General features: G+C 43.7%; 1 protein-coding gene across 31 annotated transcripts in view; it reads right to left on the bottom strand.

The window, feature by feature from the left end:
• Window positions 1-13,634, bottom strand: part of LOC122574303 (MAP7 domain-containing protein 1-like) — a 202,394-nt gene that overhangs the window by 62,404 nt on the left and 126,356 nt on the right. For 2 of the 31 annotated variants that reach the window (XM_043741740.1, XM_043741752.1), the window contains exon 1: window positions 4,118-4,246. The exons of 23 other annotated variants lie outside the window; for them this stretch is intronic. The gene's annotated coding sequence lies outside the window, so the exon portion shown is untranslated. Of the gene's footprint in view, window positions 1-4,117; window positions 4,248-13,634 lie in introns of those variants that run through there. 6 more of the 31 variants (XM_043741746.1, XM_043741757.1, XM_043741771.1 and 3 more) reach the window with 4 other exon arrangements.

The raw sequence follows: 13,634 nt of genomic DNA, 5'->3' as shown, positions 1-13,634 counted from the left end.
TTAAAATTCCCACGGCAGATGCACGCTATCCAACCCCTGCATTTCATATGTATGTAGTAAGAGAAATACAGCTCGAATTTCACCGTGTACTTTGGTAAAATCAAGAAACATTATCTCCAAGGAGCAGCCAGCTTGAAATAATTAAACGCTGCGGTTACAACGGCCGAGGAGGAAGCTCGTCCTCGCGTAGGGTGGAACGGCGGAGCGCCATCGCGAACAACGTGCACGAAGATAGTTCTGGATAAAAACTTTACACGTAGACTGATTTGCACGCTACGAGCGCGGCCTACAAATCCCTCGTAGCCGACGTGTACCGCCGCGGCGGCCACATGTAACTTCGATGTAAACGCGTTTACGAGAATATAAGGGTGGAATGAGCTAGAGGGAGAAGCTGATCGAGAAGTTTGGGTCGTTTCCATAAAGCACGGGGCGAGCGTGCGCTATCGGCGTAAGAAGCGGCTAGCAACGCTAAGGGTGGAAACGATACGTCCAGGAAATGGCGTTAGTTAGCGACGAAGACCAGGAAACATTTCGTGAGGCGTATGCCGTAATAAAAATGTCTGGCCAACTGCCAACCGTTGGAAAATTTACTGGCGACTTTCGACCACGACAGCACCGAGAACGGCATATCGTGAAAGCTGAAACAGAGCACGCGGCCTGCCATTCTGCACGAAAGTGCATCGACTCGTTTGCATTACGTCCAGCGTTCGCTATAACCTTCCGCTATTAATTCAACGCCATCGTGAAAATATTGGTCAATAGTGATTCGATTGCCTTTCTTCAGACGTCAAGACTTCGTAACTGTACAACTGCTACTGTAATGTTTGCGGTATTTGGTGTTCGCTACTGGTGATAGTGGTTGTGTCAACGCAAACAAAGCTGATTGAAGCGCCGGTATTCGAAAGAACGCTCGAACGTCCAATACAAATATTATGAAAAGGGGAAAGCGTTTGATGATGGAAAAACGGTATTGGTTTTGCTAGAAAAAGCGCTCTTGCTGTTTAAATTCTATTTTCTGATAAAATCATATATTATAAGCCTAGAAGAGTTTTGATAATCCAATAACGATCCTCGTGCAATATTAAATATTCAATTCTGACACGAATCCTGAAACGTTTCTTCCGACGTCAAAAATATTTCTAATTTAAAAAGAACTCGAAGAATCTGCCATACGTAATTTCTTGTTTCAGTTGTACGTCGAACACTTTCTTAATACGTTACGATCTTCTTTATTTGCGAAACTAAGGTCGAGACTGAGATGTAAAAATTCAAAGATCCCAGGACAGCTAATAAAACTTGGTAATGATACAGTTTCCTACTTCCGGGAAAAGTCATACAGCTCCTATGGAAGAACTCTAATAACTCACTAACGAGCCTCGTAAAATTAATATTTCATTCTAACTTTAATAGAATTTTATTACTAACACAGTTTACTGTCATCGTGCGAGTTCTTCACGCTTCGCTAACTGCGTTAATTATCCGGTTGAAAGAAATAGTATGACGATAAAAAAAACCAAAGTTCCAGAAGAATATCGACGAAGAACAACAGCAGGGAAAATGATTTTTCCCGAGCAAGAACGCGATCGATTCGAAAGAATTACGAAGAATTATTTACCGATGGGAATATGGAAGATACGATAAAATCGTAGACGTGCAGCTGGGACGCGTTACGACAATCGGAGCGTTATCCGTTGCCCGATAAACGTCCGCGTGCCGAATACAGCCACGATGATAGCCGTTGTTTCTGTCGCGGTACCATTTGCCCGGAAATTCTCGAGACAATCGTCGGTTTAACCCCATCCATCCTTCTATCGGACAATGTACGCGTCTCTGATCGTTGTTTTCGACTGCTTTGTATACCCTTCGTCCTCTATACTCTTTTGCAAGCTCTCTATAGTCGAAGCCTGTATAGAAAGGTCGGTTCAATGACGGTCGCTCAAGGGTATTTCAAAAACTCTTTCGCGCGGAAAACCACTCGATAAAAACGCGCGAGATTCCACGCAACCCCCCGCAATTGTGTGCTTTTCGTCCACGCGTCGAATCCAGTTGGATTAATTATGATCCGAGCGGAGAACGCGATTGCAGCATGCGAATGCTGGAATAACGTGTCGCGCTCGACTGGAAAAATTTCGCGATCGCGTATTCCGTTAAATGTGATTGGTATGCTCGCTCGTGCGTCAAACCATCGGATTGTGGTGTTTCAATGCGAACGCGTTAACGAGGGAGTATAACGAAAGATTTGTTGTAAAATCGTTTGAATCTGGCACGTTCGTCCACGAGAGTGCTTGGACCAGTGACCTTCACGATCTACCGGACATTCTCCTAATTTTCGTGGATTATAGCGTGTCTGTGACATCGATGGCGCCGTCACCGTTGCCAACCGCGATGACTGCTACACGAAGATATAGTCGGAGGAAGAGAATCCAACCGCAAACGTCGAACGTGCTCAGGCTGTGTCAGATTAATGAGAAAATTGTCTTTGACGTTTCTGCGGAAGTTCATCGGTTGAAGAGGACAATTTCGACACGTGGCCAGGCGGCAGAAGCGCCCAGGATAAATTGAAACGTCGACAGGAATATACGGACACAAAGTGTTGAGAGGATTAGACGAGGGATGGATCGATACGAGTTAAACGTAGAAAGAAGTTGAAAAGCAACCGACCGATCGTTTACTCGGTCGAGGATAGCTAATTCACGTGTTCGGCTAAAAACAGACTCGTCGACGGCGAGCCGGCCTTGCCAGCTGGCGAACGAATCATCGAGCTTCCGTCAGGCCTTAGAAATGGAGCACAATGGTACCGTTCTTTTGACGCGTGACGTGTGTAACCGGTATTCCCGTTTTCCAGACGTTTCATCGGTTATCTTGTAAGCTCCATTGTTTTTTCTCGCCCACGGATCGTTCCGCTACATTGAATAAAAAAAAACTAACGTTCCGTCGAGAGACTAGTTTAAAGATATTAAATCTGAAAAGAATGCACGAGATTCAAAACGGGAACAAGCTTCGCGGTTAAGCCAATTTAAAGACACGTGGGTGGGATAAGTTGCACAAGTTGCAAAAAAAAGCGAAACGCTGGTGAAGTCGTGGATTCCGCCGTGGCAAGATCCCGCAAGACCAAGAACCAATTTAGCGCTCCCTATTATTTAGCGAGCACCGTGAGAATCACCTAGCTGCTTAATACCGGTGCTTACGTACGCCAAGGATAAATCATTCTGTCCCGGGATACGCGAATGTATAATTCGCCAGAGTATTAATCACGTTAATTGCGCGCCTCTGGAAATAAACGCCTTTAACCTATTAATTGAGAAGAACGACACAGATGATACTGGACCAAGTATCTCGATAATCACGAGGTGTACGGATGATTCGTCACGGCACGATAAACGCGACGGGAAAGTTGGAATATCGCGAGCATCATATTGTGACCACGTGATCCAAGAATCGTGTGATTCGTTTTTAATGCAAATCTACTACATGTTTCGTAGTCTGAATATCAAAAGAAGTACTTTGAGCGAGTGCTTTTATCGAGTGAACTTCTAATTACCTTAAACGATGAAAGGACCTTCCTTGAAGGAACGAGATTAAAAGAAAAGGCTGCAATAACTAGACCGTCACGTTAGTAACGAGATACTCTCCGGACTCTCAAAGGCTAGCGCAATCATCGAGATACAGGCCCGTATCGCCGCCGACCATCCACCCACGTGATCGAAAACTCATCTCAGAGGAATTATTACGTCCCGCACAATCTCGAACGGATTCATCGTCCCGTCTCTGCGATCGAAACATCAAAGGAGACCTAACGTCCAGACAGTAGGCTCACAGAGGAAAAGTATTGAGTCACTTCACGCACAGGATCTTACGCCTGCACGATCTCTGTATTGTAATTCCTGGTACACTAGAAACAATGCCGTGCATCGAAGAACGAGCGAAACACGCAGGAATGAACACTAGGAGGAAAATTCGCGTGCAAAAAAACTGGCAACCTGTCAGGATTTGGCTACTTGCTCGACGTTCACTCGAAGGCCGACCACACGACACACAACCGGAACAACGCGGAAGAAGGAACGCGTGCCCTCGAGAAGGATCTGCAGAGGAATAGAAAAAGGAGAAGGAAGCGCACCTCGTCGACGACACGGCAGGACAGAGCGTGCGTCCTCCTCGTGGCAACGCGGCAGCACGTCATCCCGATCAGCAGGCGGACAAACTCAAGCGTAGAGAGGGTTGAATACGCACAAGCCGGATCACCTGTACACCGCACGGTCTTCAGGCGAGAACTGAGCCCGCGAGGGAGGGAGTACGAGAGCGACAAAGAGAGAGGACAGAGGTAGAGGATGTAGAAACGAGAAAGGGATAGTTGGAGGATGGAGGAAGAGAGAGGGCGCGCGTCGCGTCGTGTCGCGTCGCGTCGAAGCAACCCCTATCTGAAAATTCGCGGTGGTGGAAAGCTTGGAGGGGGATGCACGGAGTCCAACAGCGAAGCCCAACGTGCGCTGATCGGTTAGTACGCGTGCAACGGTCCGAGGGAGGGAACCAGAGGGATACGGAGGAGGCCGACATACGGTAGAAGGGAGGCTCTCTGCCGTCGACGAACGCTACCCTCTGCCCTTTCTCTTCGACTACGCTACGCCTCCTACCCTTTTGCTCGTAGCGGCGCTGCTGTTGCATCGATCAGCCGTGCGCCGCCACCTCCGACACTCCCGAAATGGTCAACCCTCCACCTCCGGCTACTCCTTCTCTCTTCTTCGCTCGATCCTTCTTTCGTCTCTCTTCTGCCCATCGACTGCGTGTTGTGCAACCTGTGCCTGCCACCACCTCCGGAGTCATGCCGGCTAATTTTTTCGTTCATCTTCGTCTACGTTACCTGTCTATCTCTCTCGTCCTCCTTTCCTTAACAGTCTTCTCTTCGTCTTTTTTCTCGAACGTTATCATCACCATAGCATTGATTTATTACAATTTCACATCTATTCGCCCGATAAGATCGCATATTTCCTCTCCAAACATATCGCATCGCGGTTTATATGACTCCGCAGCCGAATGTTATCGCGGTAGTTCTCGTACAGCTGACCTTGACTATTAAAGCACACTCGGAGGACAGCTCCGTTTTGTTTCAGTTCGTCGCACTAAACCGGAATTACTTTGTCGAAGGATCGTCGATCGATCTCCGCTCTTCGGCGAACCTTCTTCATGCTCTGACAGACATCCCCTAACTTCAACACCTGCTTCTTAAGAGCAACTCTCCAAGAGGGTGAAGTACAGGGTGACCTTGAAACTGGTGGAGAAAGAGAGGAATTTGGAAGGGTCGCTCGAACCTCATCCCGAAAAGGAGAGAAACAGTCTTTACGCAGCGATACTCTCTTCGTACGGCCATCCTCTTCCAGCGAAGTTCTCGAGGATCGATAACCTTGAAGACGACGTAGAATCCTCTCGACTCCCTTGACAGATTACGGGCAGATGCGAGGCGGATTCGATGCCGGATGGAGGTATTATCTTTTTCCTTTTCTTGTGGATCTCGCTTATTCTCTGCTCGCTATAAGCGTCAAGGATAGCACAACAAAGAGACAAGTATAGAAGACGATTTGCTCTTTCGGTTTAACACAAGCAACAGATTTCTTTTTTATCTTTTCTTCCTTCTTTTCGTAGTCCTCTTGGGTTTTTATCACTTTTTATGCTCGCGCTGTAGTTACACGCGCGAGATTCTCTCGTTGCGCAGGTAAAAAGGATTGCTCGTGGGAATGATGAAACGGGAGTGGGCTATTCCAATAACAACGCGGTCAGATATGATGCATTTCGACAGAGGCAAATTTTCACTTCGCTCGCTCGCCGCCGCCACCGCGTTTCGATAACAAGCCTGCTTTTTCCATCGGATCTCGGCCGAACCATTTCAAATATCGCAACTTTTCCCCTCGTATCTAACCGGTCTACGTACTTCCTGATACTTCTATATTGATAAACTGTACTCTTATAGAAAACGTTATGTACTCTCGTTCATAGATATCAAGGTACTTTCTGGTTTTATATATAAAACACGAGTATTGATTTAAATTATTAAGGAAACGATTAATCGGCCACGATTTCGCACTCATACAAGATAACGATGCAAGAATTTGTAACAAAACCACATGTATGAGATACAAGAGCAACATGATGTATAAAGAATCAAAATATTCTCAACTATTCTAACTCAAGCATATAACAAATGTTAAATATGGTCCTACTGAAATTTGAGGTTTATTAGTATAACGGATAATTGATTATTTGAATACTTCTGCGGTTTCTATAAGATATATACGTGTATACTAAATATCTTGTAATTTATTTACATTTCTATATATATTCGTACGAATTCGTTTCAAAATCCATCGAGATACTCATGGCAATCGTACGTCATAACAGCGCTAACGAAATTTCAAGACGTTTCATGTACCATCGATAGTGTTCATAGAAGGTGTCCTCATGTGTTCGAATATTTTCGTGAGCCTGCGTTTTATACAAGCAGCAAACTGGAACCAATCGATGGGCAAATAAAATTCATATTCGAAAACCTCGGCGAACAAAAATCAAATTTTCTCTTGGACGAGAGACACCTTTGGAATTTTTCTTTCCTTGACGGTAAAAATTCAAATGTGGCGTTTAACGAGGACCGGCATGTGCATGTTATAGAGATAACTCGTAGCGAATGCAGAACGAGAACGAATTCTTCGTGGTTTTGCATCCAACCGGTTGCGAAATCGCGTCTGAACGGGGACAAACGTTCGTCGATCCCTCGGCACGTCTCTTCCACTCATCCACATTGCTCTCGTGAGTGACATGACTGGAATCCGCGTACGGGTCTGCCGAAATTCCAGACGTATCTAGCTGGATAGGCTCCCGACGTCGTCCATTTCGAGAAACCAGAGTAATAGGAGTCCAATGTGAGACGACGCCATGTACTCTACTCGAGAAATATCCAGCGAAACCATTCACCAATTTCTTTCCTTGGATAGAATTCAAAAAATTCCATGGCACGTGTTACTTCGCGTGATTTTAATCAAACGAACATTCGCAAGAGATTATATCTAAGTAATTCCGTTCCCTTTCGTTTAAATATTTGTTCGCAAACGTGCCGCGTTTTACCTAGAAAATTTGCTTTCCGTCGGCACGTGATAGGAGCCTTCAATGATGCACTTTGAACTTTATTTTCTAAATGTATCCACGTGCACACGAGAAAATGTTTAACTTATCATGTCGATAGATAGCGAAACAAACAATTCATTTGTCGAAAGATGCATACAGAGATTTGGCGAGGATATGCATAAATGTGTACCCATGTGAAATCTCAAATAAAAGTAAGTCTTGAATAAAAGTCTAATTAAAAGTATAGTGGAAAAGCTAGAGAATTTTATGTGAATCATTAAAAAATAGAATAAGTTTAATGGGAGACTCTGGTACGAATCATAGCGACGTACAACAAATCAGTGGAGTTGGCGTATATCATTGTAATTGTAAATATAATTGCAATTGCTTTTAATTACTTCTGTTTAAAAATCATAGAACATCTATTGTTATCAATAATAGCATCTCATGCATATTGTGAACTTTGAATTTCAAGCATTTTTTAAATTTCAGTTTATATCCTTCGTTGTTGCATAAGGTATCAAATGAAATAATCTTTAAATTTAAAAGATACTTTAGTCTTCCTAGCTTTAAAAGAATTATAATAACTACCCTCATTACGCTTCTTTTCGCGTTCCGTTTATTATGTAAATACATAAATCCCACATATATTCTCAGAAAAGGTATTTACCATCATAAATTGCAGAAATCTGATCGAAAGATTTCACGAATGGTTACAGAGCTTCTGTTTGCTTCTCCAAGCACTAGCATAAAGATCGTCGATAGTCGTAATATTCTTCCAAACTTTTTTTTTTTTTTCGTCGACTAGAACAGTACTCTTGAAGAACTTTTCAATTCCCCGGAAATCTCATCGAGTGGTAAGCGCTTGAGAGCAAAGCAGCTCGTGCTCGAGCTTTGCAGTTGTACCAGGTTAATTATCGAGGATTAATTTCGGGTCTCTAGCACAGGCGTCACTGGGGTAAAGGGACGCGACGAAGTCTCAATCGGACGCCTTCGTTGTGTACTAATCGAAAGTGGGAAAGAACGGGATGCTCGATGAAAAATCGAGAGGCGGCGTCATTGAACGATGTTTTCCTTCCCAACACGTTCCTCCCGTGTTCGTTTACAGATTGCTCTCTCCAAACGTTTCTCTTAGATCGCGATTTCTTTACGCTACCGAATCGAACCTTTCTGACGATGAGTTGTGCGATTTCCTTTTACGGCGTTCCACATAAAACAAAAACTTTTCTTAACAAGGTAAAGAGATTTAATAATGGACATTTCGAAACACCATTCTAGCTTAGTATAGAATTATCTTAATGAATATAATTTAGCATTCTCGGTATTCTTAACGCGAGCACAGTGACTTTCTAAAAAGGATATTACGATCTTCTTAGAGGTCGCGATTCACAGATTGAGGATCTGGATTCTACAGGATCTTCAACGATCAAACTCCTCGCGTTTCACCCTTGCTTCGGGAATAATCTGATTTAACGCCGCTATTTAAACTCTCTGTCTCTCTCTCTCTCTCTCTGTACAATAGTAGCAAACGATCCAGGCGTAACTTCCAGCACTCCATATCCCGTACACTGAACGCACACTTTCCGGGCCATCGATTTCCCATTTCCTTCGAACTGCCTGCTCTGCTACTCTAATCCCCCTAATTAAGGTTCACGTGCTAAAACGACCGCGTTATCTTCGTATCGATACTTTCTCTACCTATAGACTCGCGTTCGATTTATGCTCGAATTCCACCGCGCCGATTTCACACTCTCGCGTTATTCCCATTTGGGAATAAAGAGACAGGATAAATTGTAAATAAATCGTCGTCGTTTCAGCGACGAAAAAGGAAACCGAGATCGATAACTTCGTCCGGCGTTCTATAGACTCTTGACGCCTATTCTTTGCTCCCAATATAGACTCTTTTGTGATCCTTATTCTACTGAACTCGTTCCCATTAATTTCATTGGGACCAGGGCGGCTATAGTTGTCACCGGTTACGTGTAACAATCTGTTGACTGCTTTTTACCTTTCCTGAAGATACGACTGTTGCGCCAATGTTCGGTTTCAACGGTACCTTTTGCCTACGAGACGAATTGGATCGAACGTGTTCCTTCTCAATGGCAGTCTATCCCTCAGGAACTCGTTCATCGACGTCTGACTTTGACGAAAATTAGGTGAACCTGCGATCCTCGTATTTAGGCACATCGGTACATAACACTCGTTGGTAACGACTTTTGGATCGTGGCACTGGTCAATGGATATCGCACGATACTATCGGTAAAATCTATGTTTCTAACTCGAGGAATCAAACGTGAGCAAATGTAGAGCCGGGTGAAAATAACAAATGCAAGTGATTGCTGAGAATCATTGCTCGTTAACCTACTCTGCGTGTTACTGTTGTGAAAGGACGATCTTCCCTCACCATCAAATATGTATGTTTACGAACAGCATAAACTCGCAAATTATTAGTAAACATTTTACGATTACCTTACGATTTTGTCACGAATATTGTATCTAACAAAGTTACCAGCAGTTCTCGAAAGCTACAAAAATAATTTTGTATATCTACAATACTGTCTTTCCAAGGGATGTACACGCTTTACAGAGCATGTTTGCGAGTATTATGCGAGCAGACAACAAACAGACGACAAACTATTCGCCACACCAGCGATGACATACCTTAAAAGAATGTAAAGCTTCCAGCATTCAAAATGGTCGTTCGTTTCTCTGTACCATAAGATTTAGGAAGATAAAACAGCAGGCACCAAAGGGTACTGTAAATTAAACTCTCCTGAGTACCGCATCGTGCTGGAGGAAAATCGACTAAATTCTTTTCCTAATTAGTTGTACTAGGAAGAAAGGGGTGAAACAATTAAGAGATATGGAACAATTACGTGCAATATTCTGTATAACAGACCCTCCATGCTATTAGACTTGACGATTAAACCAACCTAGTTTTAACCCCTTGCATTATAATGTCAAGTACACTCGTGCAACAGATTATGGTTCCAGTTGAACAAAGACAGATTTTATTGGTAACGAATCTTAATTTCAAGACTAGATAAAGCTTCAATCCTTCAACAAGGATCATCAAATATGAATAATGTATACTGTTTTATTATTTTGAATCTGATATCGTATTGTAACAGTGAATAGTCGAAGCTTACTTAAACACCTATTTATCTCAGAATTGTAAGGCAAAGCGTTAACGTAGTTCAAAACTAATGCAAACGTAGAGTTTGTTGTACGTAGACGATTATCAACTCTAACAGGCAATGCAGAACAAAAACTATAGATATGTGCGAAATATCAAGCATTCTGTGTCTTAACGTAGTTTCATACGCACGACTTGGTCTCCCATTATCTCAACGGGCCTATTGGCCCGGTTCAGTTCGATTGATCGACTACGGCGTTCTGATTACACCGAAGAAATGCACTCTCAAAATGGACGTGGCTCTTGGACATCGGCCAGCATGATATTTCGAAGATGAGTCGCGTTTTTCTCATCTGACGTTACCGGTAGGAAAAAGTCCTAGAGAAAATTGAAACCTCCTGGTACGTGACTTCTGCCGTGACTCGTCTCCGCTACCTACGTAAATAACGGAGGATTCGTTGCCCTGCTGCGATACACAATTCCCTCTGCTGAGATTTCACCGCCACGATCTGAAGATACGGGAAGAGAAAACGTCGTTAGTGACTTAGCGTTTCGTCCGGCATGAAAGATCGCTTTTTCTCCAAAGAGAATCGTAAGGAGATTTGCTGACACGTTGAAACGATCCATCCATGTTTCTGATAGATTAGAAGAATTTGTTGGATTGTTGCTTTCGATGGTATCGAGAGACGAGACGAGAAACACATGTGCGAAAGACTATACGTTGTAACTACTATTGCTTACTCCTTAGTCGCAGACCATTTGTCTCTGATGAAATTCATCGAAATCGATGATCTATGATAATTTTCCTCGTACCAAAAAAAGTTTATACAAACGCTTAAGATTTAACATCTGACGATAAAAATTATTTGAAAGGATAAGCGCAGAGTCATCGTGTATATCGCTAAATCTCTCGCGAGTGCTTAGAAATTTTTGTAGCTAAAGTGCTGCTATTACACCGTACAGATATTCGTATTATTCTACAGTGGATTCCATAAACGACGGACGCAGCAGCTGCTTTGTTCGCGAGTGTTAAATAGGATTAGACGACACGCGTGAAACGAATATTAAACAAAGAGCAACCTTTTCAGGTATCCCCTTTATTTCACCCGTGGAATTTCGTCTGTCTGGCGCAAAAAAGATTTTCGAACGTAGTGGGTATCCACGCGATAGCGAAGCGTTTCACAAATCCATGAAGCGCACTGATGAAATTGGCGGGGCAGCCGTATGTATCTCTGGTCGGCATAGAAAGCACGCGGCTGCACCCTACGAACTCGATAAACGAATTTCAGGTAAAAGCGGCGTTCAATTCGCTATCAGATCCGTCTCGAAGTCGAAGGTCTCTGCGTCAGTCTAGTCCGATCTTCCCTCTCGATCGATTCCTCCATATTCCATGATATTGCTGGTTCAATCTATCCCGGTAGTGCAATCGTGTACGTCACAGTCGGAATAGATCATCGATTATCGATCGCCGAGACTCGAACGTGAAAGGAACTTCTCATTCGTGCACACGGGGGAACACGACCTGTTCCGGGTCAAAATTACTGGACGACTTGCGCTGTAATTTATTCCGAGCTCACCCTCGTGGATCACTCGCCTTCTGACCAGGAGTTTCTCGAAATTTAGATTTAAAGCGGTTTAGATGAAAAATCGAAGGATTCGACGTGGCTCGTTATTTAAGACATAAAACGTTCCCGGCATTCGGAGCAAGTTATACACTTTTTACCCATTGTATACCCACCAGACCTCGGAAATCCTGTTCCATTTAAAAATCATTTTACCCTAGTCAATACATATACCGCGATAGACCGCGATCCAGAACATGGTTCTTTCTCTCGGTTCGTTTTAATCGAACGCAAAAAGGTAGCGAAGAGGTTCGAAAGCGAACGACCACAAAGGCGGTCGGAAAGCTCGGCGGAAAATGGTTCCGCGAAATGGCTGGAGTTCCCCACGACCGGGATATTTCTAGTTTCAAACACGGCGCTGGCATTAACGATCGGACGTATTGCTCGTTACCGCAGTACCGCTTTATCGTTCGCGAGATTTATGTCAAGTGTATCGAAAGACTCGGGCATTTTTATTTGATCGAGATAATGTCGACGTCGCAGCTCCTTTGTTCCTCGCTACAGTGGCCGATTCTACGGACCGGGCCACGACCAGTTATCGAGAGTTATCGAGCACAGAGGGAAGCTTCTTTCTCCTCGTTTCTTCATGGGATTTGCCCGAGCCAAGGAGCGCCTCGATGCACTCCGATGTCACGCTTCGATATACCCGGCCCCCTGCGTCGAGACGATAATTGCATCGTCGAAAGTCTTACCTTTCCTTCCTTCTATTTTTTCCCTTCTTTCTATTATCCTTCCTCCTTTCTTCGTCGTTTCCGTTGATTAATTAAAATCCGTGCGGAATTTTTTCCCCTCTCGGTAACTCACGATGCTCCGAGAATTATACACACGGGAACCGCTTTCTACACGTAGCGAGCGCAGAAAGAAATTACAGAGGAACTCGTGTCACGTTTCTTCCTGTGCTCTGCTTTCGACATTTTTTACCGACTAATAAACGCTCGTTAATGAGCATCGGTGATCTATCTCCTTCGTGTTCCAAATGGAGAAGTTCAGTAGTGCGGGAACTCGTTAACGCGCGATCGAATGTGATGTGGAGAACTTATGCAAAGCATCCAACGAGCTAATCTTTCTTCATTTTTAAAGACATAAGAGAGAATCTGTCTTGCGGAAGGAACGACGATGCCTCTGCCGGTGAAACGCGCTCGATGGACGTTCCAGCAATTCTAAGAGAATTAGTTCCGGTTTCTACGCTTTAATAACTGAGAAATTATTGTTGTGGTGTAGATACATCTTGCTCGGGGTACAGAGACGATGAAGTCGTGAGGAAGAAGCCGACGTTGGAACAGAGCTAAATCTACCGGTCGTCCGACGACTTTTTTCGCAGCCCACTTGGAACCGTACCAACAAAATCCCGCGGCTATATGCGGTGAATCGAAAAAAGGGACACGAATTGCACCGACCGAGGGAAAAATTTTATTACCATCCGACATCCCTTAGCCGTGTTTTCCGATAGTATTAAAACACGGTCGCGAACAAGCCGCGGACACGTTCCAGAATTTGGCCCGTCTTCAAAAGAATTGGCTTACTCGTTTTTTCTTTACTTTTTTCCTTTCTTTTTTTTTTTTTTTATTCTCCGCTGAGAATGTTAAATATTCTGATCAAAGTTTCGTTCACGAGATCCAAACAAGTCTACTATTGATTCGCGTTAACGAAAGTGTACACAACTTGTTTGAAAAGTAATGAGATTCTCAAGTAACTGATAATTCATTTTATTCGACGCGTGTTTGTTCAATGTAAATATAAAGCTAAAAATGATTAAGTAATAAGTG

This window comes from Bombus pyrosoma, linkage group LG2 (assembly GCF_014825855.1).
Source record: "Bombus pyrosoma isolate SC7728 linkage group LG2, ASM1482585v1, whole genome shotgun sequence".
Taxonomy (NCBI): Eukaryota; Metazoa; Arthropoda; class Insecta; order Hymenoptera; family Apidae; genus Bombus; species Bombus pyrosoma.
This window is presented reverse-complemented; position numbering and strand designations above follow the sequence as displayed.